We start from the raw sequence: 22,612 nt of genomic DNA on the forward strand, positions 1-22,612 counted from the left end.
TCGCGCAGATCAATAACCAATCGATAGACTGGCGGGGCCTTTGGATCTGTTCGTTTAAGAATCGGAATTATCGGTGAATTACATACATTGGAGTCCGTTTCCACAACTACTCCTTGGGCAATAAGCTCGTCAATGATTTGTAGTAAAGCCACTACAGCATCTGGTGGTAACTTGTATTGTCGCATTCGTGGTAGCACCACTCCTGCCTTTAATGTGACTCGATATGGTGTAATATTCATGCGTCCAACATCAGTAGGGCCTTGTGCCCATAGATGTGTAGGTAATGTCTGTAGTCGGGGATCCATGTCTCTAGACACATAATGGCCTTTAAAATCACGTAAAAACAACCTTACTCCTTCCGGAGAACAACATATTATGGCTCCTAGAGCTTTCAACGTTTTTATTCCTAGCAAGTTTTCTGGACATGATTTAGTAAGCAATAAATCTGTAGTTCGGGTCAGAGGTCCTATCGTAAGTGGCAGAGGTTGTGACACTTCATTAACAATAGGTTTTCCTGAAAAACCAAGGGAAATATTCTGTGAGCCTGAGAGGGGTGCCCCTGGAACTTCACTACGTTTTATGGTCGTTCGACTTGCCCCTGTATCGAGTAGAAATTTTCTATCTTGGCCTAATAATTTACTATGTACATAAGGTCCTTCTTGATCTACAGGAATCTCGATAAGGGGTAAATCAACTTCCCTCTCTAGGCTAGTTCATGCGTAACGCTGATACTCAGGATATTCATACTGTGCGGTCTGATACATTTGTCGTGTTGTTGTCTGTGTGGCAGCAACAGGCAACGGTGGTGCAGCTGGCACAAACTGTACTGGCTGTTGTGCGGCTGGCATGGCCTGGGCATGCTGCAGAGCTCCTTGTTCATTCTGCTCTTGTCTAAATGGCCGTGATCTTTCTTGTGTTTTACCTATGGCGATATTATGTTTTAAAACTGGACAATCGTGTACGTAATGACCTGGCTTTTTACAATAATTGCATGTCCCTTTTACAGGTCCTGCTGAATCGGAATGTGTCATACCCTTTTTATGTCCTTCAGCTGGAACTGTCTGGGAAACTAGCATTTTCATTTTCGTGTCTTTCATGCGTCTGTGTTCATGTTCTTGTTCCTCTCTAATTCTATTGTGATGGTACTGTAACATTTGTAACATTTGTGATGGAGTGTTACCTTGCCAGGTACTCTCGAATTTTAATACTCTATTCTTTACTGGGGGCAGGGCATTTTCTACTAATTTTGTTACAAACAGATGTGGGTATGATTCGCTACTTGCTTTTATGCCACTATTTATACCAAAACATTTTTCAAATCGGGCATAGTAATCACTAGTGTCTTCATCTTGCTTCTGTTTACAGGCTGAAATTGTACCCCAATCTTCCTTTTTCGTAGTTAATAAACGTGGCAGTACCTGTACTAATAAACCTGGTAATGCCTTAGTTTTATCCCCAAGTCCTGCTCCTGCAGTTCGGGCCTTTTCTTCTGCTTCTAACACTGACCATTCTATCTTTTGGTCTCCTACCTCCCACTCTTTTTCCTTGAGTTTCTCATAAATACCAGCAGGCATTAATACCTTTAATATTGTCATAATGTCGGGATAGGTATACTCTCCCATGAGTAACATGTCCTTAATTTCTCGGTGAAAACCCGCTGGATCTTTGTCATGACTGGGTACCACTTTTTTCATTTGTAACAATTCTATTTTTGATATGGGCGTATATACAAATACGCGCTTAAACTCGTTGTCCTCGCCTTTTATTGGGTGCACTTCTCGTAAGGGATTCTGTCTATCCATGTGATACGTGGTTCTTTCCTTGACGGGCAATGAGACACGGTCTGAACATACAAAAAGAATATACTGCTTTCTTGATTCTAGAATTTCTTTAATTAATTTAGTACCTGAACCTCTCCATTTATTCATAAGCAATTCGGTCAATATGTCAGGTAAAGGACCAGGGTCCGAATGCTGACTCCGATATAGTATAATGAGTTGTTGAATCATATAAATCCCAGCTAACCTCTGTTCGTCTGGGGTGAGATTCAAAAATGTGCGTGCTACTGTATCATCACTATATTTTCCGGGACTGTCCGCCCAATGGACAGCTGCCCTGGCTAAATCTTGTTCATCCATAGAATCGAGAAAATGATAACCCCTTCGTTCTTGGAGTAGTTTGTCGGCGGTTTGGAACGAATGCTCGTTAGACCTTATATTAATTATAGGTATTTGGAAATTCCTGTTATTATCTGGACATATCGGACGTATCGAGTCAGTAAGACATCTATTACTATTACAAGATCTTCCTCTACCTACATAGGCTATGGTGTCCGACTGTCCTGTGGGCAGTCCTGACCCTTCTTCCTCGCTTTGTTCGAACTCGTCTACCTCTAATCTCTCTTCGTGTAGGCGTTCTATTTCTTTACGGATCTTTCGGCACATGGCTATTATACAATTTTGTTTATCATGTCTCCCTTCTGATATATTCTGGCTCCATCTTGTAAGAATTTGCATTGCTTCCGGGTCTACCCCCGGTCGGTCTTGATTTCTGATCACACAGTTTATGAGGAAACGTAACAGTTCCCCCTGTATCTCTACTTTCTGGTATTCCATAGCTCTGTTAATACATTCTGGATCTCGCCCTGTTTGGACAAAATGATATATTTTATCTAGATGCGCAGTCATTCCTGGTAACTTTCCTAAATACACTGCGGCTCGTCTGATACGCAATGATGCCAGGGTCATTTCGTCCTCTTTACCGGGCACAGGGTCATATCTGCAATCTATAAGAAGTTCCTTCAGCGTACGGGCACTTATGAGTTTGGGTGTACGTGAATGTGCTGACTCTTGAAAAGTAAGTTTATTTATTCTGGGTGGCGTAGAAAAAATGTTGCTAGCACCTCCCGTAGCCCCATCTGGGGTGTCGGGCGTGAAAGGATTCGTCGAACGTGACACAGCAACTACAGGTGTGGACACAGCTATAGAAGTAGCTGTAGGAGCGGATGCAGAAACAGATGTGCTTGCCGGAACTTGTGACTCGATTTGTTGCTGTAGGGATACGGGCACTGGATCTTGGCGTTGAACCTCCCTGATATGCGGTCTATGTGGGGCGGAATTAGCATACTCGGGAGCTGCGTCATCTAAATATGAGGAAAGAAAAACATCTTCTGCGGTTCTAGGATGCCCCTTAGGATGTACCTTTATTGGGAACAATGGGGGTGGCAAGTCTTTCGGTATTTCTGGAGTAGCCTTAGGTAATCCTTCGGCCAGAAGGGGATACATACCATTCATAAGGGCATTTCTTTGCCTATCTACTTATTCTGATTTCACTCGGATGCCTTCCTCAATTAATAGATTTTCTCGAACTTTATTTGAACTCTCTTTATTCTTTTCTTCCTGCCTACGTGCTTTTTCTGTGCGTCTATGAGATTCTTTACGCCATAACTCAACGGCGTCTTTCTGTGACTGTCTGACCTTCCTTTTCCATAACTCTTCCTCAACTTTCATGATGCACTCTGCATCCCAGGTTCCCGCTGTGGGCCACCTCTGACTTTCTGGTAATCCCTTGGTGTAGTCTACCCATAAATCAAGAAATAATATAGCGTCTAAGCCATGTTTGTGATACATAAAGTGCCCTGGAGTGTCCCTAGGAGGAATAGGAACGGCTTCTTCGAGAACCCCTTTTCTAGTAGTGATCTGTCTTAATTTTGAAAAGAGCGGCATATTGAGAACTGACCTTATACTTGATTTTGACCAACTGACCTGATACTTGAATTTGAACAGACTTAATACAATAAACACGATAATGAACAGTCATTCATACCACAATATGCAGGACGTTTTTTAAACACATTTAAACATTAAACATTAAACCTTTAACTGAAACAACAATGATGATCGTCTGCATAACTAATCACCAAGCTTAATTCTTGACAATAACTAGATACTTCGGAATACTTGATATACTGCTAAACAGTACAGATACACTGCTAAAACAGTGCAGACCGGATTTGTGTACCCAAACCCGTCTTGACCGGCACAACCTATGTGCACGTCAGAAATGCCTCCCCAGTAATGGTACTCACCGGGTAGCTTCGGAAACGGAAGGCCTCGGTAACTTGAACTTGAACCGGACTGGACTCGACTCGACTCGTCGGAAACTGGGCTTGACTTCGAACTGGTGGGTCTCTGTATACCTCGGATCTTGCTCTCTCAGCTAGGCTCTGGTCGGGATACTTCGCACTTCTCACCGCCTCGTCTGGGTGTTGATCGCAGTCTCAGTCGCCCCCGCTTGACCGGAGGGAGATACAGGAAATCCTGCTGGTACGCGTTATTGTCCGTCCAGCTGTGGCAGGAGACCGGGCCTGCAACTCACCGCCGGCGCGTGAGATGAGAAAGTGTCCCTATTCGGGCGCCATTCATGTGGTAAATAAAATTCCTTTACCTGGACTGAATTTGATACAGAAACATAATAAAATAGCTCAGTAAAATGAGAGGCAGAATCCGTGGTATTAGAGGTTCGGAATGGGCTTTATTCCAATAATCGATTATAATCGGTTGCTCCAAGTTCCATCACCACGGGGGTTCAGGAAGTGAAGTATATACATTATTGACATGAAATGACTTTTATAGATCATACATTACAATGAAGCGAATACAGTAGGCGTAACAATTGATAAGGAAAAATGACGATTTGTCTGCGTAACCAAAAATGGGTGGAACAAGGAGTAAAAAGGAACGTAATTGGTTATGATGTCACATGTAGGTGGATCTATAAGATAATACTTGGCATAGATGCGCGCGCAGCAGCATGACGTGTAATTGACGTGTAACTAGGGGGTGAAGGGGACTTGACATTTAGCTCTACATGTGGAGACAAGAAGTCTGGGGGGTCAAGTCAACCTAATCCCAAATCATATCTAACATCCTATGTTTAAAGAACTATGTTATCCATAAAAGAAGGACTCTCGGACAGAATCTGTTCTATACTGACTGTGTGTGCGTGTACAAGCGTCTAAGTGTCTACACTAAATGCGAGGGGGTAGAAATATTCCATGGTAACAGGACTATGAATTACTTGCATGAGGACAGAGAAGCCGGGCCTTTTGCTTGGTAACTGGAAGAATGTTTACTTAAACTACTAGGCAGGAATGCATCGGCTGAGGGAGAAGCAGATAATTCGAAGGTGAAATACAGTTCTTGGCAGAGAATAGGCTGATGTCAGGCTTCGTGAGCCGCGCAGAGAATGAGACAAAGTTCATGGTCACAGATGCAGGCTCAGACTGGAGCTTTCAGAGGCAGAAAGCAAGAAGAGTTTGATGACAGAATCTGGGCCTACTTGCCTGGACTGTAAAATGGCATAAGTGAACCATATAAAGCCGGTGGCCTTTCGTACTTAGGAATGGAATATCCGGCCTATTCATGGCGGATCTGACAGAGGACATGTTGACGGTGGACGCACATGTATTTGCGTCTTCATAACTGGAACTGGAGGGAACATACATGTACTTGTGACATGCACATAGAACCGTTGGGGTCCAAGATAGGGGACATAACTGACCAGAAAAATCCATATTTCCACACATCCACAAATGGATAACTGCTCTTGAGAGAGCCTGAAAAGTGCAGCAGGTTCCTGAAGACCAGTGGGCAGCAATCCTCTGGCTCTCCTTTGAAGGAAGAGGCAGAGATAGACTCCTCACTGTTAGAGAAGAGGATGTCAGAAATTACAGAGTCCTGAAGAGTGTCCTAGTTGATGGGTTAGGCTTAACCACTGAACAGTACAGGTTAATGTTCAGAGACACCCAGAAGACACAGACTCAGGACTGGTCTGAATATGTTGAATGTGCCACTAAGGCTTTGGAGGGTTGGTTGCTGGGAAGTAAGGTATCTGATTTTACAGGATTGTATAATTTGATGATGAGAGAACAGATTTTAAATAACTGTCAAAACCAGCAACTGCATTAAATCCTCACAGCGATATTTCGATGAGAATGTGGGGTCGGTCTCTTCGGCCATCTCCCTGTGGGAGGCTTTCAAGGTAGTCCTTAGAGGGGAGGCCCTCTCCTTTATCTCCCATGCCCGGCGGCGCGAGCGGGAGGAGGTGACCCGGGTAGAGGCCGAGATTGCAGAACTGGAGGGTGACCTGGGGAGCGGGGTAACAGACGACAAGTTGCATGTTCTACACCTAAAGCAGGCGGCCTATCGGGCCCTCGTAACGGAGGCGGCCAGGGGCCTCAGTAGAGAGCAGCAGGGGCGATTGTATGATGTGGGTGATAAGGCTGGCAAATTGATTGCGTGGTTGGATAAGAGGGAGAGAGCGAGCCGCGTGGTGCCTTTGATTGAGAGTGTTGATGGTGCGTGTGTCACTGAGCCGGAAGCCATTGTCTCCTGCTTCGCGGATTATTTCCGCGAAGTCTACTCCCCGGTTTCCCCCTGCTCGGAGGCAGATTCCCATGCCCTGCTTCGGGACATCGCACTGCCCTCCCTAATGGTGGAGGACAGGGATTCGCTGGACGCCCCTCCCACCTCGGACGAAATTGCCTTGGCTATTCGCTCGGTTGCATCCGGCAAGGCCATGGGCCCCAATGGTATTCCCATCGAGCTCTACAAGCTACGCCCGGATGTGTTGGCGCCCCACCTGCGCGCGATGTTCCTGGCGGCCCACTCGCGGGGTTCCCTCCCGCCGGACCAGCGTCTGGCCACAATTGTGGTGATCCACAAGGAGGGGAAGCCCCGTGAACGGGTCACATCCTATAGGCCGATTTCGCTTTTGAACGCGGAGCCCAAAATCCTCGCCAAGGTGTTGGCCAACAGGTTGGTTGGTGTGGTGGGCGATTTGGTCCACCAAGACCAATCTGGCTTTATACCGCACCGCAACACGGCGCTCAATCTGCGGCGCTTGCACGGGGTGCTCGCGCGTGTCCCATTTGTGCGGGAGCCGGCCATCTTGGCGTCCTTGGACGCCACCATGGCGTTTGATACGCTTGAATGGCCATACATCTGGGCGATGCTGGCGAAATTCGGGTTTGGCCCGGGTTTCATTAGCTGGGTCAAATTGCTATATTCGGGCCCATTGGCGCAGGTGGTAGTGAATGGGCGAGTCTCGGCCCCATTCGCGCTGGGGAGGGGTACGCGACAGGGTTGCCCCCTGTCGCCTCTCCTGTTTGCCCTGGCCCTGGAGCCCCTGGCGGAGTGGCTGCGGTGGCACCCTTCTATCCGTGGTCTCCGCTGGACCCCCGAGCATGAGGACCGTGTGTCCCTCTATGCTGACGATATCCTTCTGTATCTCGCCTCCCCGCGTAAATCACTGATCGTCCTGGTTGATGTTTTGCGCTCATTCGGTCGCAACTCAGGCCTGGTCATCAACTGGGCGAAATCCTGTGTCTATGTGCTTTCCGGGGAGGCTCCGGCCCTACCACGGGACTGTCCGATCCAGATTGCCTCCCAAGGTTTTCGGTACCTGGGTATCTATATCACTCTTGACCCGGAGGCCCGCTATGAGCGGAATTTGCTACCCCCCCTCCGGCGCTTGAGGGAGGACGTGGTGCGCTGGCGGCGTCTGCCGCTCTCGCCTCTCGGCCGAGCGGCCTTGTTTAAAATGATGTCCCTGCCACGCTTCCTCTACGCCCTCCAGAATACTATGGACTTGGTCCCGGCACGCTATTTCCGTGAGGTGGAGGGCCTCCAGCGGCGCCTGTTCTGGGACGGGAGGCCGCGCATTGCTCTGGCTAAATTGACGCTCCCGTGGTACGATGGGGGGGTCGCCCTCCCTGACATTAAACGGTATTACTGGGCCTCCCAACTAGCTGCAATTAATCATGGCCTTTACGGGCCCGCCTTGAACCCGGCATTTGAGATGGATAAGATGCTCCTGCCCGGTGGCGATTACAATCGAGCGCTCTACGCTGGCGCGCCCGACTCCCGTTTGACGGGACCGACGCGTGTCATGGTGCGTGTCTGGCACGCGGCTAATGCAGCTATGGGGTGGAAGGACCGTTTGACCCGGGCGTCACCGCTGTATGCGTCTGAGAGGTTGGGCTCCCTGTGGACGTCGAAGGGCTTCGAGAGGTGGGACACGATCGGAATCAGCACGGTGGGAGATCTCTGGACGAGGGGGGGATTCAAAACTTTTGAGACGCTGCAGGCGGAGTTCCAGCTGCAGGGCAGTGAGTACTTTCGGTACCTACAGGTCCGCCATGCGCTGGGCTCCGTCTTCCCGGATGTCGCATCCATTCCGGAGTCTTCCCCCCTGGAGGACAGAGTCCTAGATGGCCATGTCCCGGACAGCACGATCTCCCTCATATACAAAAAACTGATCAACGATAGATCGTGCCTGCTGACTAGTCTCCGCGTGGCTTGGGTTGCCGACGGGCTGGAGCTGGACGACGAGGATTGGATTTCCGCGGTGGCCTCTCCGAAAGAGGTGGCCATCCCGGCTCGCCTTCGTTTCGTCCAGCTCAAGATCCTTCACCGGGTCTACGTGACGGGGCCAAGGCTTCTGCGTATGGGTTTTGCTGGTGACGGAATGTGTAAGCGTGGCTGTGGTGCGTTGGCGACTTTCATGCATATACTGTGGGAGTGCCCGAAGGTGGAGCGATTCTGGCGTGGTGTGCATGAGGTCCTGCGTGTGGTTACGCGTGTCGCGCTGCTGCCTGAAGCGAGGAGATGCTTGCTGAATGTATGGGAACCGAATGACTATTCAGTCCCGCAGACGCGGTGGGTGACTCTGGGATACATGATAGCCAAGCGCGACATTGCTCAATTGTGGGGATCCCAGAGGCCCCCTGCGGTGTCGGCCTGGAAAGAGCATATGGATTGGTGTATGTTTCGTGAAAAGGTGGTGTATGTGGCGAGAGGTAAGCCTGGGGCGTGGGTGAAACTCTGGGGCCCCTGGAACGCCTACCGCGGGGGTATTTGTGAGCCACCACTGCTACCGGCTGCCTCGCCTGCTCCGTCTCCCTAGACGGCCCCCCTCCCTCGGCTGCGGGCGCGCGGTCCCCCAGTCCCTGATCTATTCCCATTCCCCTCTCCAGAGTTCTGCTGCTGGTTTGGATCCCCCACTTATGGAGCACGTGCTGTCACTTTGGATCGCGGGTTGCCTTGCGGGTGTGGTTTTTTGGTGTTGTTTTGTTTCAAGAAAAGGGAACCGTACTGTGGGCTTGGAGCTGTGTGGCCTGCACCATTGATTACTCCTGTTTCACTGCTCTGCACTGCCGAGAGACTTTTACTGTATGTATGCAATATGCTTTTGTCATTCTAGCGGCCGGCCGGATGGTTGTAGGCCCATACCTGTAACTTTTACAAACTGCAATAAACGGTTTCCAAAAAAAAAAAAAAAAAAAAACCAGCAACTGCATCAACACTTGGTTGACTCTGATCTGACCTCTCCCCAAGAATTGGGAAAGAAGGCAGACAAATGGGTCAGAACCAGGGTTAAGCAAAAGAACCAGAACCAGGGCCAAGGGGGTGACCAGAAGAAAACAGACCAAAAGGGTGGAGATCAGAAACCTAAAGACCAGAAGTCTTCAACAGGGCCCCAAACTACTGCTAAGGAGGGTGGGTCCCAACAGTCCAAAAAGAAGAAAGAAGGTCAAAAGAAACCCTGGTGCAATCATTGCAAGAATACAACTCACTGGACTAGTGATTGCAAAAAGGGTGGAGCCCCCAACACTGTTGCCCCTAAGGCACCTGCTCCCAGTACTACTGTTAGCAGTGTTGGTCCCCAGACAAAGGGTGTAGTGGGAATCACTATGGGAACTGAAGGAGATTCTGACTTAGACAGAACCCTGACACAGGCAGTCCTGATCTGTGATGGGGACATTGATTTGTCCCTGACTGTGAGCCCCAGTAACCTGGGCAAGTACAGACAGACTCCTTTAATCAATGAAAAAGTGGCTCAAGCCTACAGGGACACATGTGCCAGTGTCACTATGGTGACACCAGGCTTTGTGGACCCTGGACAGTACATACCAGGTGAGAACTACCTGGTGACCAATGCCAGCAATGCCACTACTTCACATAGTGTGGCAGTTGTTAACTTCTCATGGGGAGGGGTAACTGGCCTCAAAAGGGTTGTGGTTTGTGCAGACCTCCCAGTAGAATGTTTGTTGGGCAATGACCTAGAGAGTTCTCTATGGTCAGAAGTGGAGTACAGGACTCATGCAGAGATGTTAGGAATATCATCACATGTCCTTGCTGTGACCAGGTCACAGGCCAAAAAGTGCCTCACTGAACCACAGGTCTTGGATCCTGGAACAATGGACCAAGCACCTACCAAGAAGAAGAACAGGAGGGTCAAGGCTGTGCCTTCCCCCCTGCCTCAGAGTGGTGATCAGCCTTCCCAGGAAGCTGATCTAGAGGACCATGAAGGAACTGTCCCTGAAGAGCTTGAACCTGATCAGGTTGAGTTTCTGGGGACAGGGGGACCTTCAAGGGCTGACTTGAGGCAGGCTCAGTTATCCTGTCCCTCTCTTGAACCCCTCAGACAGCTGGCTGCTGCTGAGGCTGCTGGGAATGCTCAAGGTACCCATAAAGTGTATTGGGATGAAGAGCTCCTTTATTCAGAGGCTAGAGACCCCAAGCCTGGTGCAACCAGGAGGTTGGTTATACCTCTGCAATTTAGGGGCTTCCTTCTTACCTTGGCCCATGATATTCCTTTAGCAGGACACTTAGGCCAGAACAAGACTTGGGACAGGCTTGTCCCTCACTTTCACTGGCCTCACATGAATGAAGATACAAAGGAGTTTTGTCGCTCCTGTGTTACCTGCCAAGCCAGTGGCAAATCAGGTGGCACAACAAAGGCCCCCCTAATACCACTACCTGTGGTGGGGGTCCCCTTTGAAAGAGTGGGAATAGACATAGTGGGTCCCATGGATCCTCCCACTGCATCTGGGCACAGATTTATACTGGTGGTAGTGGATCATGCCACCAGGTATCCAGAGGCAATTCCCCTTAGGACCACTACAGCACCTGTTGTGGCCAGGGCCCTGCTGGGAGTATTCTCCAGAGTGGGGTTTCCTAAGGAGGTAGTATCTGACAGGGGTACCAACTTTATGTCAGGATACTTGACAGCTATGTGGAAGGAATGTGGTGTCAACTACAAGTTCACCACTCCTTATCACCCACAATGCAATGGGCTTGTTGAGAGATTCAACAAGACCCTAAAGGGTATGATCAAAGGATTACCTGAAAAGCTCAGGCGAAGATGGGACATCCTTCTACCCTGCCTTCTGTTTGCTTACAGAGAGGTCCCACAAAAGGGGGTTGGCTACAGCCCCTTTGAATTGTTGTTTGGGCACCCTGTAAGAGGCCCACTGTGTTTAGTGAAGGAAGGATGGGAGTTACCTCTCAAAAAGCCTAAACAAGACATAGTGGACTATGTACTTGGTCTCCGCTCCAGGATGGCTGAGTATATGGAGAAGGCATCCAAAAACCTTGAGGCAAGCCAGGCCTTACAGAAAGCTTGGCATGACCAAAAGGCTGTCTTGGTTGAGTTTCAGCCAGGACAGAAGGTATGGGTGTTGGAGCCAGTGGCCCCAGCAGCACTCCAAGACAAATGGTCTGGACCCCATACAATCCTGGAAAAGAAGGGAGAGGTCACCTACTTGGTAGACCTAGGAACTCCCAGGAGTCCCCACAGGGTACTCCATGTTAACAGGCTTAAAGCATATGTTGACAGGGCAGACATGGGCTTGCTCATGGCTACAGATGAGGGACAGGAGGAAGAGAGTGACCCTCTCCCAGACCTGTTGTCTCAGAACCCTGAAGATGGCTCAGTTGAAGGAGTGACCCTTGGAGGCAACCTCACTGCCCATCAGCAGACTGAATGTAGACAGGTTCTACAATCATTTTCACATATGTTTTCCTTGATACCTAGCCAAACTGACTGGTGTACCCATGTTGTGGACACTGGTGACAGTCTGCCTGTAAAGAACAAGCTCTACAGACAACCTGACCACGTCAGGGACTGTATAAAGGCTGAGGTACATAAAATGCTGGAATTAGGTGTCATTGAACCCTCAGAGAGCCCCTGGGCTAGCCCAGTGGTTCTGGTCCCCAAACCTCACACCAAAGATGGCAAGAGAGAGATGAGGTTCTGTGTGGACTACAGGGGTCTCAATGCTGTCACCAGGACAGATGCACACCCTATTCCAAGGGCAGATGAGCTCATAGACAAACTAGCTTCTGCTAAGTTTTTGAGCACATTTGACTTGACAGCTGGCTATTGGCAAATCAGATTAGCTGAGGAGTCTAAGGCCAAAACAGCATTCTCAACCCCAGGTGGGCATTATCAATTTGTGGTGATGCCCTTTGGTCTGAAGAATGCACCTGCCACCTTCCAAAGGCTGGTGAACCAAGTCCTTACTGGGTTGGATGACTTTTGTGCAGCATATCTTGATGACATTGCTGTCTTTAGCTCCACCTGGGAGGATCACCTGATCCACCTGAAGAAGGCTCTTGAGGCTCTGCAAAGGGCAGGCCTCACTATCAAGGCTACTAAGTGCCAGATAGGGCAGAGTAAGGCTGTATATTTGGGCCACCTTGTAGGTGGAGGCCAAGTTCAACCACTGGAGAGTAAGATACAATCCATCAAGGACTGGTCCCCTCCAACCACCCAGACTCAAGTTCGAGCTTTCTTGGGCTTGACTGGGTACTACAGGAAGTTTGTTAAGAACTATGGGTCCATTGTGACTCCTCTTAATGATCTGACATCCAAGAAGATGCCCAAAAAGGTTCAGTGGACAGTAAGCTGTCAAAAGGCATTTGATGACCTGAAGGAGGCCATGTGCTCTGCACCTATCCTGAAAAGTCCTGACTACTCCAAAGAGTTTATTGTCCAAACAGATGCTTCTGAGTTGGGTGGGGGAGCTGTGCTGTCACAACTTAATGTAGATGGTCAAGACCAACCCATTGCTTTTATTAGCAGAAGGTTGACCCCCAGAGAGAAGAATTGGTCAGCTATTGAGAGGGAGGCCTTTGCTGTGGTGTGGGCCCTGAAGAAGCTGAGGCCATACTTGTTTGGCACTCACTTCAAGATTCAGACCGACCATAAGCCCCTCTTGTGGCTAAATCAGATGAAGGGTGAAAAGCCCAAACTGCTTAGGTGGTCCATTTCCCTACAGGGTATGGACTTTACAGTGGAGCACCGGCCAGGTACTGACCATGGGAATGCAGATGGTCTCTCCAGGTACTTCCACTTAGGACATGAAGACGAGACTGGTCAAGGCTAGTTTAATGTCCCTGCGTTTGGGGGGGGGGGGTTGTGTAGGAGAGTAGGGTCTGCTATCCTATGGTCACCCCAAATTTTTGCTTTTTGCTTCACTGGTTTTTGACATATCGAGGCTGTGGGCCTGCCAATCAGACCCCCAGCCTGCTGTTCTCTCTACTAAATTAAAACTATGCACCCTAGGTGCATAACCAATTGGAAGTGGATCACCCTGTCAGCCCCTGTACCAGTGTACACTAGGTACCCAGGGCATTGGTGTATCTAAGGCCTGCCCGGGGCTGAAGCATGTATTATGCCACCCCAGGCTTGGCCTAACAAATTTGACACAACTGGCTGATCACTCAGCTGGGGTAAGTTGGTGTAACCACCTCTTACTTAGGTGTAGTATCCCTATACCTAACCTTAAATGGGACACCTGGTAACCTATAAGTCACTCCTATGGCAGGCCTTAACAATCCTGAAGGCAGAGTGCTTGGTTCCATGTGAGATGGTGCTCTGGCATGAGCTGAGCCTGTCTGCAGTGGTCGGAACAACTTCCTTCTACTGTTTCCAGATATCGTCATACCATATACTCTTAAGTGCATTATGAACCTCGCGGTTAAATGCTAACTTTGGTTTGGCTTTATCAAAACATGTCAAGTAAGGTGTCAGACGAATTGGAATACTAACCCCTCGCCAATTCTGGCGACGGGGTTAGCATTCCACCCTTCTAGAGGGACACGACATGTACAGTACCTGAAACCCGGGTAAAATCAGACATAGCCTCAGCTCCACAAAATGGATGCTGCCACCACAGACACAAGTCTGCCCTCCTGCTGCTGGGAGTCCTTCCAGCTTGGGAGGTGTGGACAAAGGGTTTCCTGCCAGGGGATGTGCATGCACCACCCCAGACAGGATTTTGTGTATTGGTCAGGTAGGGCTTGAAAGAAACCAGACATGCCTGAGGCTCACAAGGAGCCTCGGTGCATATGCCAGTTCAATCCGGTCCTGGGGCACACCAGTCCCGGGCCTGGGGCGAGCTGGACAAAGGATTGGGGGTGTAACCACCCCCCTTCCTGGTCCCACCCTTAGGGAGGGACCTAGCAGGTAGTCCGGCCCCTAGAATCCGCTTAAAGGTAGGAGCTGTGTCCTAAGACTTCAGACATCCTGGAATCAACTTGAAACTAAGAAGAAGACGGGAACTTCGACGCTCTGCCGCACAGAGGACTGAAGCCAATCTCCCCTGTGGTCAGGGAGTGACCACCTTGCTAACGCAAGCACCATCCAGCGAATCAACGTCTGCTTTGCCGCCGCCTCCCGCCGGAGCCCGAGCCCAGAGACTGACAAGACCTGGACCTCCAGACCTCTCACCGCCCGATCCAGAGTCCCTGAAAAGAGGAGACCCGTGGAGGCACTGAGACACGTGGAGCCAGCCATCTTGAAAAGACCACGACAAGCTGCAAGCGCAACAACCGAGGCTCCCTCCAAGTTGTGCTTTGGGATCTGAGAAGCCCAACACCCGAGCAGCATCTGCACCAGAGGTGAGCCCTCCAGCATCTCCACGATCTGCGTGGGGCCCTTCTGCATTTTGCCACTCGACGCGCCTAACCGGTTGCTGGCCCGCTGGCTAGTGGCCATCTTGGCGACGAACTTCACAAAATACACTGCTGGTCTGGTTGCTCCAGACTGGCCCTTGCTCCCCTCCAAAGGAGCAATCCCTCTGACCTTGCTGGTCAGAACCATCAGCTTATTTCATCTTCCACAACAATTGCTTTTGCCAAGGCTTGTTTGCTTTGATCAAGTCGCCGACACCGCCGACAGCGAGAGCCTGCGTGGGACAGCTCGTGACTCGACTGCTGGACGTCGTCAACCTTCAGGGACCACGTGGCTGCAGAGACAAGCTACACCTCTCTTCCTGTTTGCACCCGACATCGCCTGGTACCCACCTGGTGCCACGCTGGTCACTGGCTAGTGACTGTGAACACTGTCCCCTCTGCTTACAGGTCTTCAACATCTCCGATCCACTCTTGGATCCACTGCATCTCTTCCGGACCGGTCGCCTGCAGCATCTTTGCCCCAGGCTCCATCGAACAGATAGAAGAAACCCGACGCACTTCGACGCCTATGCACCCTCTTCCTGTGGGTGAGGTAAAGCTGGCACTCCGGTGCCCAAGTGTAGAGAATCATCTCTAGTGTCTGTGTTTCCAATCTTAAGTTCCTAGTCCATCCGGAAGATCCTCTTTGCAGTAACTTTGTACTTTTTACGCACCCATTGAAAACCTATGGGAGCTCGCGTGTGACTATTTGCTCTGCACACGCAACCCGTGGACCTCCTGGTCACTAACTGAAGTTAGCTCCTTGTAGGCCCAGCGATTCTAGAGGCCCTAGGCCTTTTCCCTTTTCTGTTCGTGGTACTTATACCACTATTTTAGTATATGGTTTGAGCGGCCACCAGGGCCTATCCATATAAAGTGCAACTTCTGTGTATTCTACTGTAATCTTGTTTGACGATTTGTGCTCCTGTGCTCATAAAGAGACTAGGGGTTACTTTGAGAAATAAATACATATATATTTTGAATATATATCTGTGTGGTGTCCTTTCATTGGTATAAAAGGGGGTTGCATTTGGTAAAACAGCTTGCTTAACACGCTTCACGAGTTTAGCCTCAAAGACTGCTTAGCCTACGCTACCACTAGGGCAGCTAGTCCGAAAAGGTTGACTTACAACCACACCATAAGGGTTGCTTGGCATGGTACAAGGTGGTCACTTTAACTAGTGAACATCATATACCAGGCCAACTTCTCACAGGGAGAATAGGAGAAGTGAGATCTGAGATCTCTCTCCTACGCCAGGACCTATGCAATGTATCTGAGCGGGTCATGGTGAAAACAGGATTCTGAGTTGCAGGACGCAGTCCAGGTGCTTCAGAAGGAAGTGGCAGGGGTTTATACTATTACTAAGGATGTGGTTTGGAGGCTGGAGGAGTCTGAAAACAGTGCACAACTTAAAAAGACCCCCAACCTAACACTAAAAGACAACAAAGTAACGGAATGACATCTGCTATACCACCATCGAGGAAACTCCTCCACTTTTGGAGAACAACTATCTGACCTACTAACACATTGCTCCCTCTCCAACTCCAACAACATTATCCTAGGCGACTTCAATCTCCACTGGAACAACGAAAAGGACACACTAATACAATCCCTAAATTAACTTCTACTCAGCAAAGATCTCACCCAACACAGCAAGGTACAAACCCACAACAAAGGCTCTACCCTAGATGCTATCATAGCCAAAACCGAAATAATAAACAACATTCATCCAATTGACTGGTTAGATCACCACATCATTCTATTCAACATTAACCAAGTTACAGTGCCACCAAACCAAGACCGATCTACCCATCAATGGCGCAGAAACCTTAATCCCATCCCTCTCCTTGACTTGGAAAAAAAATATCATCCCTACTCCCTCCTAACACAGACCACCTCAATACTGACAAGCTCACTGCCCTATACTACACAACGGTAAAAACCGCCCTTGACCAACTAGCCCCCCTAAAATACAAAAAAGTCAGAGCTACCCCGTCGAGAGCTTGGTTCAACAAGGACCTCAACTCTGAAAAAAGACAACTCAGAGCTGCTGAAAGATTCTGGAGAGCAAATCCATCCTCAACCAACCTCCTCTAACTCAGAAAAGAATTCAGGAACTACAAAAATCACATCCTCAAAGAGAAAGGCACCTTCTTCCAAAACACCCTTGACAAAGCCATAAACCGCCCCAAAGAGCTCTTCAACATCATCCGAAATCAAACCTTCAAATCTCCCAAAGAAAATCCCCCTACCTCTAAACTACAATATGACCACCTAGCCAAATGCTTCAATGAGAAAATCAACAATATGGAATGGAACTCCTTAGACCATCATGCACAAACCCAACCCAGTGACTCTTCTCCCAAAACGGAAACATCCCCAACCCTAGCTCACTCCATTATCCCCAGAACCGTGACTCCTCCCGCCTTAACTACCGGACAAACGCAATCCCAAAGTCCAGCCTCCAGACTCAAGAGGCGGAGGGTCTTCAAACCCCTCACTGAAGAAGACATCGCCTTGGTGATTGCCAACTACAAATCCTCAACCCACTTTGCAGATCCTCTACCTGCCACTCTGGCTAAAAACCTCAATGGTACCCTAACCCCTTTATGGACCAAGATCATTAACAGTTCCTTAAGCAACGGGCTGATACCCGACTGCTTGAAACAAAGCCAAGTCATCCCTGCTAAAAAAAACGATGCAAACCAGAGCGAGCTCAAGAACTTTAGACCCTTCACAAACCTCCCCATCCTAGCAAAGATATTCGAGAAATGTGTTCTGTCACAACTCAACCAACACCTAGACACCAACAACCTACTCGACCCACACCAGTCTGGTTTTTGGAAGGGGTGCAGCACTGAAACAGCTATACTGAGCATAACAGACGACATACACAGCTCCCTTGACTCAAACAGATGCTGCCTGCTTGTCCCCTTGACCTCTCAGTGGTTTTCGATACAGTCGATCACAAGCTACTTCTAGATGCCCTTCAAAAACGTATCAGAGCTGATGGCACTGTACTGAATTGGTTTTCTTAATTTCTACTTAATCGTTCCCAACTCGTCAAAATCAACAGCTCCATATCCGACATCTCACCCTTAACCCAAGGAGTGCCACAAGGCTCGGTCCTCTCTCCCACACTCTATAACATTTACATGGAACCCCTCACCACCGTTCTAAAACAAGCAAATATCTCGTACCACCTATATGCCGATGACACCCAGCTTTACCTAGAAATATCCTCCCTTTCCAACATTCAACGACTTAACTCCACACTCTCAAAGGTTCAAAGCTGGATATCGCACAACAACCTCAAACTAAACCAAGAAAAAACTAAAATTATTGCCTTCTCTAATCTGAACCACCACACACAGATCAAAGAGTAGTTAAACAACCTGAACTCCCTAAAGTGCAAGCTTACTCTATCCAACTCTGCTAAATCTCTGGGGATCTCTTTGGACTCTAAGCTACGCATGAGAACCCACATAAGCTCCAATGCTAAGAGCACCTTCTACAGCCTAAAACTTCTCAACAAAATCAAACCCTTCCTTCCGCCCAATGACCATAAAAACAGCAACACAAGCTCTGGTTTTATCCAGACTAGACTATGGTAATGCCACACTCACTGGAGCACCCAAAGCACATGTAGCCCCCATGAGAGCCACCCTTAATGCTGCAGCATGAATGGTCACAGGAGCAAAAACACATGACCACTTCACCCCCATGCTACAAAACTTAAAGTGGCTCCCAATCGAAGAACGAAACTGTTTCAAAACGGCCTGTCTTACCCACAAAGCTCTACACACTGGCAAACCAGACTAACTTGCAGTCAAACTCACCAAAGCAGGACAATCAAGAAAACTAAGAAGCTCCAATACGCTCCTTCTCATCCCCCCAAAAAACACACAAAAAACCCTCTCACGCACTTTCTAAGGCAATGCCCCCAGGAACTGGAACTCTCTCCCTTAACATATCAGAACCAACCCCTCCTTCTCTAGTTTCAAGAGACTCGTAAAAGAATTTCTCCTCAACCGTCATCTCTACCCTCCAGAACAACAGACGCTCTGTTACCTCTTCTCCTCAACCGAACTCCTGCACTCTGACCTAACGAAAGCACTCATCTCGTGATACTAAATTGGACTCTTTCTAGTATCTCTTATTACTATTGTATTTCTAATCTGCTCGGGACATAAATGTCATTTTGAAAAATATCGACCTCCTATCTTCATAATGGTAAGTACAAAAATATCAAAAAAATATATAGTTGTTAAAAATATTGAAGTACAAAATATAGTTTCTTTATATGTATTATAAATAATGTAAAATAAATTCAATAATACATTCTACTTAAAAAAATATTTAGATTTGTAAATTTTAACAATTATAAGTAATAAATGTAATTTAAAAATAAATTAAACATACATATATAAAATGTTATTTTTTTTTTTTACAACTGTGGGCTGCACTACCGAACCAAATGTCCAAAAATAATGATTAAATGTCCATCCAATGTTGGAAATATTTTGAAATTTCTTTATTCTTCCTTTTTTTTATTCGAAATAGAGCACCAAGCAGCCAACACGTTTTGGTCTTTTAGGCAAGCACTTCGTCAGGGCTGTAAAAATATTTAAAAACATGTGTATAATACAATCTAATGTGTTTAAAACATACAAATAATACTAACACATTTAATACAATACCCTAAGACAGAAGAACAAAGTAAGTGCAGAGACACAACTACATTAAAACACAACATATTATTACATACAGCAATATATGATCTGGTGAGGAAGATCAAATCACATAGAGGAAGGATATCGGAAAATATCTTAGATTCATCGAGCGCATTAGTGTGTTAAAGCAAAACTTGTATCTGTTTTATATTCTCTATGTTTCCAATACTATATTTCTTTTTATAATAGAAACTCTAAAGAGACCATATTATTTTTCCAAGTAAATGATTGAGGCAATACAGAAGCGGAACAATCCTCAGTCATTGGCTTTTCAGAAATCGCTTGATAATAAGCTGCAGTGATCATACATTTTTTCATATGCATTATTGAAAATAGACTACAGTAATAACCCATTTGAAAAAAAAAGGGACAGAAGAAAACTAAATAGTAATAGAAAACAAAGGACAGAATAATACGACAAAGAAAAATGTAGAGACAATGTAGTGGGCAAAGAATGAACTTGTATAGCTATACCTATTGTTGGTCTCTAACTATAAATAAATGGTTATGTATAACTATACATATTGTGGTCCCTCATTGTTGTTGACTACAAGTGACCATTTTAGAGCCACAACAAACAGAAAATCCAAATCACATACCTATCAAACTGTTAATGGTTGTATTAGAAAAAGACAGGAATGTCAGGCTGGGTCAAATAAGTACTCTGACCCGGACGTCACCCTCCTTTTCTAAGAATCAAAAGAAATTAAATGGCTGTTGTACCTAGAGAGAATTATATTTGATTATTTAGTTAACCCCACATATAAGCCAAGAAACTTTGAACATTCAGAGAGTTCCACCTTACATACTGGATTAACATTGTTACAAATGTGACCCCAAATTAGAGCCGCTGTATCAAAAGAAGATCTGATTTTACTAAAAAGTAGCCAACTGCACAAGCCTTTTTTTAGCCGGGCATGTTTTAGGTTTCGCCATAGTATTAGAGAACCCAACATGTCTCCTAATTCAAACTCCATATTTACCACAGCCATTCAAGGACTGCATGTAGCCCATAGGTAACAAAATAATACTATCAATGCGGTCCCGTATGACCACTCGGTCTCTTTCAGACAGGAAAGTCAGTAAATGATACGTCTTATTTTTTATTTGAGTTTGACTATTTAATAGAGCACCTACCTATCAAACTTGTTGCTGACTGAATTCTCAGACCCAATGACGAGAACTATTAAATGGCTGTTGTGCGTGCAAAGGCCATAGGAAAGTATTACGCATCACGTTTAGACCAACTTCGTACATTTTTCAAAAGCAGCTCCACAAATTCCAGAGATAACGTCAGATTCCACAGAAAACGTCAAGGTAGACCTACTTAAAAATTACAATGTAGTATATCAAATTCATGTAGTTTTATAAAATTATTCAACATTTCGCATTTATCAAACTATAAAAACATCACCAGTATCGATAATAGCAACAGTTCATCCAGTTTAATCATGCTCGAATTTTCGACCGCGGACGTTTCTTAAGCTCTATCGTCATAAGGACAGTAGATTGGACCACATTGTTTGGCCACGCTGAAATATCGTAAGGGCGGAACTGTATTAAACACATTAGCCCAAAGCGTATCAAAGAGCGCCCAGCTAAGGGAAATCTCTCAAAGTACAAATTAGGATTTTAAATACAGTAAACCGCAGACACTCAAAAGTTTAATAGCTTACCAAAGCTCGGCGTCTCGGACGGCTAAATATCCATAAGTTTGAGCACTCGAAAAAGGTGCTCCGTCTTTCTCAGCGTATTTAAGCACCTGCCAGCGTCCAAACGTTCAAGCACGTAATTGCGCCTTCAAGGGAGGGTCTCAAAACATGTTTATTTATCCGTGTCAAATTTTACATCAAGACCCGGAGGCCAATATTATGCATATCCCTTTTATTGCTCCCCAGACAGCAGCAACAAATAAACAATAGAATTAGAACACTACAATCCTCTTAGAACACTGAACATGCATAAATACATAGAACTGGCAGCCATCTTCCTCTTTTGTTGCTTCTCAGTGAACAGATAAGTCAATCTTTTTACAAACGAGATGAATTAATTAGAATATGTTTGAATGATTATTTGTATGAATTATTTAAGAGATTGTATTTTAATAAGCTATCATTTAAAGATTTAGTCTAAAAACTGCTGTTTATTTAATTTATATGAAAAATGATTGGGGATTTATCGAGTGTCATTTCATGGCTTTTGAAGGAGGATTGAAATCGGGTTAATGAGGGTAGTAAGATTTGAGTGATAAGAAGGCTCAGGGGTAGGAAAGAGCCGTTTAGTTAATGAAAAGTTACCTTGTTGAGAGACGGTTGGGAGTTGAGGCAGGTGCGTGAGGCAATGTGCAGGGAATCGGCGAGCGGAATAAGATTGTTGGTCTTGTGGTAGAGGTTGGAATCAGTAGCGCGAGAGAGGCGCGCGGGGTTTGAAGCAGGAGAATTGTGAACAGATGGGGCCGCCATACGCACGTAACGTGCGGCGGCCATTTTACACGTTTGGGAAAGAGGAGATTGAAATGAATGGATTGTAAAGGAAGACATGCTTTGGGATTAAAAAAGCGAAGTCTGTCTGAACGATAGGCAGTTTCTGACAGACTTCGGTCGGAGTTCAGGAGGAGGTCGTGTTTAGGTTTGGAAGTGAGGAGGTTAGGTGAATATTTGGATAACTTGGTTATATTTGCATAAGTGGAAGAAAAGGAAGGGAGCTTAAATAGGACTATAGATAGAGTTTGGTGAAAGGTTTTGTTTAAAGAAAGATTTAATTGAAGTGTGAAGAAATAGCTGGATTAAAATAAATTAAAAATAAGAGAATGGAAGGAGTTGAAGGTAGCTTTGAGGAGAGAATGAAGAGCTACATGGAGAAAATGTTTGGGGAAATGTCGGCATCATTAGATAAAAAAATAGAGAATAAAAAGGGATGCGGCGAAGGCAAAGATCAGGAGAGGATGAGAATTATTGGACCATGGAGGAGAATGAAGTGGTTGCAGGTGGTTCTAAAGATGGAAATAAAAAGACACAAAAAGGGAGGATGAGTGAATCATTGAAAAAAGGAAAAGAACGTAAGGTTCAAAGAAG

Source organism: Triturus cristatus, chromosome 7 (assembly GCF_964204655.1).
Source record: "Triturus cristatus chromosome 7, aTriCri1.1, whole genome shotgun sequence".
NCBI lineage: Eukaryota > Metazoa > Chordata > Amphibia > Caudata > Salamandridae > Triturus > Triturus cristatus.